The sequence below is a fragment of the Asterias amurensis genome, chromosome 8 (genome assembly GCF_032118995.1).
Source record: "Asterias amurensis chromosome 8, ASM3211899v1".
Classification (NCBI taxonomy): Eukaryota; Metazoa; Echinodermata; class Asteroidea; order Forcipulatida; family Asteriidae; genus Asterias; species Asterias amurensis.
In genome coordinates, this window is record NC_092655.1 from 23517734 (window position 1) to 23524336 (window position 6603).

Consider the following 6603-nt stretch of genomic DNA (forward strand, 5'->3'; position numbering starts at 1 on the left):
TCTGTAGGATACTAGTTTTGTTTTTCAAGGCCTAAATATTTTCTATTGCATAAGTGTTCTCTTGCAAACATTTCTTTTTAGAAGAAACACACATTTAAAAGTCGTTATGAAGCCATGAAAAAAATGCTGGCCAATATAGGGTTAAAGCCTATTCAGTGTTCTTTCTTTGCACGATGGGAAAACAGCACTGTTGATGTTGGAAGGGAAGATTGCTTCTTCTGCTTTCTACTGCTATTGTCAGATTGTGCAAAATCGACCATGCGGTGTTTTTTCTATAAAACCTTTAATTATCTTGGCCGTAACATCATGGACATTATTATGCAATCCTTCGAAAATGCCATTCAGAAAATTTCTAGGCCTTACCCCAGGGTTGATTCCCTTAACCCTGCCCCTGAGCAGGGTGAATTTTTTCCTGGGAAAACATCATTTCCCGGGAAATTCCCGGGAGTATTTTTGTAGTGTGAACAGATCAACCAAAAGTTCCCGGGAATTTCCCGGGAAATAACTATAGTGTGAACAGGCAACAATTGAGATGAACGCCAACACAAAACCTCTGGGTAAAACACGGACACAAAAGTCCATTCAATTACAGTTCTCAAAAGAAAGAAAAAAATTGTCGCAGAGTAGAAAGCTCCCTTTCGCTTTTTCTAATAGCAACTTGCTCCCACCACCAGTGGCCGCTCTTCATGGTAGACCAGATTGACCTTTGACCAATACTTCAGCAAGTGCCATGAAACCCGTCAATCGCACGACAAATTCCATCCGATTGTTATACCGCATGTCTTTAAAACACTGTCACAGCAATCGTCTTCTCCTGACAAGACGTCAGCGACGTCTTCCCCGAACTGCAAGACTTCTTCTCCGCCCTAACCACACAATATATTGGTATAACAACACGCAAATACACAATTTATGTGCAGCCATTTTGGGTCGCATGTGGCAAGGATTTTGCAGCCGGCCGCGTGGCATTATGGGAACGGACTTCCGTCCACAAACATTGTAACTTCCGCATGGGCTGACCTGTTTACCACATTTCCTGGGGTTTGATCGTAAGTGTGAAACGACCGTGCATATTCCTGGGAAATAGTACTCCCGGGAGTTACCAAATTGGGATAGTGAGAACGGTTGCTGGGGTGGCGGTGGGGTTAAAAACTTCCGGGATTTTCCCGGGAGTTTATTTCCCGGGAAATGGCTCTGTAGTGTGAAAAGGGCTTATGTGTGTATATTCCAGGGGTACTCTTTAACAGCCTCAACGCTCGTGTTTGGAGATGTGCTCTTTTGTGGGTTGATCTAATTCACATGCTCTGCTATTATGGTATGAGTAAACTGTTCAGAGACTGCATAGACTATCCGTGGCCGTCATACCAAAATGTGAGGGCCATTTCTCTGTATTGATATCAGGCCGTTGTTGCACGTTTACCTACGTGACTGGTCGAGCGATGGCCAGATTATGGACCCGTGGTCATGATGAGCTGAAACGATCGAATTGGAATCCTGTTTCTGCTACCGGGGAATTCCTTCTTCAAGCATTTCACGAATGACTCCTCTTAAAACGTCACTGGGACGAAGCCAGATGATTACTAACAAAGCCACATGATAGCTCTTGAATTTTCCACACAAGTTGTAAAAGTTGCTATGTTTGCGTAGAAAATGGCTATTATGTTTTGGGTGAATCACACCCTTTAGAGCAGTGACTCCCTCTGAAGTATTTTATAACGTAGTTTTTAAGAAAGAGGTAATTTCTCAATCAAAAAATTACAAGACTATAGGCCCGAAGCCTTTTTTCGGCATATGGAAGCATACAAATTTGTGCAACAATGGCGTGTTTTTCTTGCATTACTCTCTTGAAAATTCGATGAACAATTAATACCATATTTTCACAGATTTGTTATTCTACGGATATTATGTTGGGATACACCAAGTTAAAATACTGGTATTTGACAATTACCAACGGTGCACAGTGCCTTTAAACTAATACATCATCTCGCTAAATATAAAACTTAATTATGGTTGTCATTAACATGACTACATTAGGCGAGTGAACAAACCACTGTACTGACAGTAAGTCACCACTTAGCCACACGCTGAAGGTTTGTCAAGACATGATCAGAACAACCCTACGTTCAAACCTGTGCACTTTTGCTGATATCGTGTCGATGTACATTTGAGGGGTGAATATTTATAAGGCTTTACGTACTGCTGGGGGCTATCCTTCGCTGATACATCTAAATCCTTGAGACTGTGAATGTATCCATCCCTTAAAACACCACAGGATGTTATTCATACAAAAAGACCCCTGCGGAATGTTGGTTTGTTGTTGGCTTACTGAGGATTGATGGTTTGCTGTTGGCCTGTGTTGGCCTACTGAGTAGAGTGTGACAGAGGAAAGTCAATGTTTTTGGGGTAAAGGTGATGCTATATTGAACCACCGTCCTTTAAACTTCAACTAGATTTCCCAGCAAACATAATAACGTGCCCTGAACGTCGCTACGACGTTATTTGAATGTTGGGAGAACGTTTTTATTTAACGTTGTACGGACGGATAAGTGTGGAGTTTTGTCAACGTCTAGATAACGTCGCGTCATGACGTAATATAATAACGTTGTGAAAACGTTAAATCTTCACGTTTTGATAAAGTTATTTCTGAACGTGATTGTGACGTATTTATATAACGTCATCAACAGGAAAAACCCAACGTTATAAAAACGTTATTAAATGCTTTAAATAAATGTAAATTTATCACAACAAATCAAGACACATGCATACCAAAAGTGCTTTTGGCTCTCTTAACATCTTTAATTGCATACAAATCATTTCATAGAAAAGACAGCAAAACTTTAAAGCATGGTTAAATATAACTCAAAATGCGTTGTATAATAAAAATGGCAAAGATGGAGATTTACAGTTAAATGGTCTGTATACGTTTGGCAATGACTCTACAAATTCAAGGCAATAAAAAACAACTGTATTGTCAGAAGTTCAGCAGCTGTAGGTAGTGTAATGCATTTTGAGAAACGTTTAACTTCGAAGTTCTCCGGTTATAGAAAAAACAGATCACTTTTTATTCCCCAAAATTTAGATCTAAGAAATATTCTTCCTGTGTGGAAATAATCGCCCCGTTTTTTCCCGGTGAAATCTCCAAAACACAAACATCTTTTGAAGTGAAATATTCACAGAGGGTTAGTTTTATTGTATTTATCTACATGTATATATTATATTATATACACATACAGTAAGTTCCATACCATTGTTACTGAAACTCACTGCTTGTTCAAATCTAGTTGTAGATACATCGTACCATAAAACTAACCTGTGAAAATTCATGTGGGAAGAATATATAGTCAGCAATTTGAACACCCAATCTGAGAAGCGTTTCTGGCAGAAACACTCATCAGCTTCAAAACGTTTTTCCAAAACCACATTACTTCAAAGTGAACTGTTTCTCAAAATGTTTCTTACCAGGTAATTTTATTGCCAAATGTATAAACAACCCTTTGAAAACAAACGTTTTTAAAGTTAACTTTAAACACAGTTCCAATTGTCTTCAGATTTCAAAAGTAAAAATACAGTGCCATTTTCATGAATACCCACACAAATTGTTTTTGTTTTTTTACATTTGGATGGAGCAAAATCCAGTGTGAATGGCAAAGTTGTTGAGGAGGAATGTTGAATTTAGAACTTTTTTGAACATATTGAATAATGTTAAATACTGTTCTTGTTTAAATTTCTTCATTTAGTGCATCTACGTTTTTAAATCAGTAACAAAAGCTCAGCTTTGAGATAAAATGTTAAAAAGGGTTTGGGGAAAAAAGGATAGCAGGCAGCAAGTGGTACACGGCAAAATTGTCGATGGATTAGTCAGAATCACCAAGGGTCACCACATCCGAAAAGGTAGGTATTCCTCAACAAGGTTCCTAAATGTAAAAGAAAATGTGAAACAAAGAGAAAATTGAGTCATTTTGACCTTTCCCACAAAATGTGTACTTGTATTTCCTTTATCAATGTACACATGTATATCGGTTCATCCATGTCGGGTCAACAAGAACGAGTTTGACATTGTTATTTTCTAATGTATACATCGTGAAACATAACTGTCCATATGTACCTGCACAATATCAAAATGTCTATGGACTGAAAACATGTTCCATTAATCTTTGTATAGGATAGTGAATACCTTTTGTCTTCAAGCTATCTAGTTTTTTTTTACAATATAATAGGCGTTGCCAACATTTCCATTGAGAGTATTTCACAAACAAAGCTACATCATGCACATGTAATTCACTCACCTGTACTTGGGCTCAACTTTTGTTGTGGGGAAATTTTTAGGTGTCAAGAAGATGAGATGGCCTCCTCTAACTTTTTCAGCAAGCTCCTAAAAGTAAAATAAAAACATTTTTAAGAAAAACATAAAGTAATTGGGGTGGTCATTCTAATGGTAAAACTAAGCATTTTCATTCCTTCTACCCAGTACCCACATATTGTTTGTCTCAGCTAACAAAATTAACTGTAATTGATCAACAAACCTTTTTTTAAATGCTGCCGTTTCATTAAAAAAAGGTAAATCAATCAACATTAAAAAAGCATCAATCATGCTTCACTATTCCATATATGCTTTCTGAAAAAAAAAAATGTTGGTTCCTTTCAGTTACCCCTTAATTACTCCTTCAACAATATTAATTATATATATAAATTGATGAAATACTTTTCCTTTTACCGTAGCTGATTTGTGGAAAGCACAATAATAGTAACACACACAAATTGGTGCCCTCATAAGTAAGCATAATAATATATTAAATTAAACATCATGGCGTCGAAAAGCAGTCAATTTTCCTCAAAAATCTGTGGTTCACAATTATTCTACTCTGGGACAAAGGATACAGAGTAAACTGGTGTCAAAGAGCACGGAGGAAGACCAAACACGAAGATTGGTTGGCCGTATTCTAGCTACCTCTGCCATTGTATGTGTAAAAATGTCTCATTGTATTGTTGTCTGGAGATGTACACACGACGTACATGAATGATGACATATACAGACAATCGTGATAACCAAAGAAAATACTTGTTTTTTACGGAAAACACAACAAGATAAAGTGAGTTTTTGTATGTAGAATACTTACCATTGTCGAGAAGATGACAACTTAACAACCGATGTAAATTTGGTCGGCGTAACGTACAGGCTAGGAGAAGAATACGACGGTTGAACGGCGGAAGTGCAGCATAACATTTGAACAATCCCCCACAATCCTCCGCGCGGATTGTAGCCTCGTACTTTATATGAGAATTTACTTTTTTAATAATTGTATGAAGTTTTTTATTATTAATCTTTTTGTTCTTTACTAACACCTATATGAGTGTCTTTATTTTTTTTTATTTATAAAATATTACCATAAAATAATATTATAATAAAAAAATATTATTTTTTATTGAAAACGTTTTGTAGAAGATCTCTGCATGACCGCGGTCATCTGCCTCGTGGTACAACGTTGATACAACGTTATATCTGTACGTTGCCCACGTGCCCCGAGGATACACGTCGTGCGACACATGCCAGTGAACTGTCAAAACACTGTTCGGTAACTTTGTTAAAACAAGTTTCCACAACGTCCCATTATCAGACGATGAAAACTACGTCGTTGCAAAGTTAGTTGTACGTTGCCAAATAACCTGACGAAGGTACAACATTCAAGCAACGTTGACAAACAAAGCTAAAGTGACTTTATTAAAACGTTGTGAAAACACAAAGCCACAACTCTCAGATAACGTTTTGCACAGAACATTCACATAACGTTTGTATATGACGTTTAAAAAACGTTAGACAAAAGTTGTATCTAAGTTATGGAGTAACGTGACGAAACCAAAACCTTCTGACAACGTTGCATAACAATATTCACAGGACGTTTTTATACGATGTTAAAACATAACGTTTTTATAACGTTGTATTTATGTCATTGTGTAACAAGACCAAACTGCAACCTTTTGGCAACGTTGTAGGTTAGTTGTGTTTTAGTTGGGAAGCAACATTACCAAAATACAACTTCACAGTAACGTTACGATGACGTTACGTGTTTGCTGGGTTGGTTTAAGGGGGTTGTAAACGTTTACGTTCGGCTGAATGGTGTCGTTTGTATCTTTTGCTGCAGCCATTCTACTGTCAGTGGCTGTCGACCTGCTTAAGGGTGTTTTCACACATAAAAAGTGTGGTTTATTTATACATTGGCAATACATTGTCCTACTTATTTCAGATCCAATTGAATATGTCCTACTAATCCAATAGAATGTGTCCTACTAAAAGAGGTTAGGAAAATCACAAGCGTACTTTAACTGCACGAGTAACATTTATGTCCGCCATTTATGTCTAGGGTATTTACTTACTTATGCAAGGCATACCAATTCATGCTTAACAGTTCTGAAGATCATGTTACGAAAGAGATTAAGCCGATCGTGACAAAATATAAATAACAAAATAAAAACGACTACTTACCAACTATTCAGAAGGAAATGCGCTGCTTATTGTTCATCGTGGAAGATCATCACACACTCACACCTAAATGGAAGATAATCAACAGATGTTTATGCAAACATTTATATTGTACCAATGGTTGT

At 37.1% G+C, this 6603-nt stretch overlaps 1 long non-coding RNA gene across 1 annotated transcript; it reads right to left on the reverse strand.

Moving 5' to 3' along the window:
* Positions 1-2772: 2772 nt before the first annotated feature.
* Positions 2773-5259, reverse strand: LOC139940707 (uncharacterized). Its single transcript, XR_011786494.1, has 3 exons — positions 5118-5259; positions 4287-4372; positions 2773-3914 (listed from the first exon to the last, which is right to left on the reverse strand). It is a non-coding gene; the product is annotated as an uncharacterized lncRNA (long non-coding RNA).
* Between the last annotated feature and the right edge of the window lie 1344 nt (positions 5260-6603).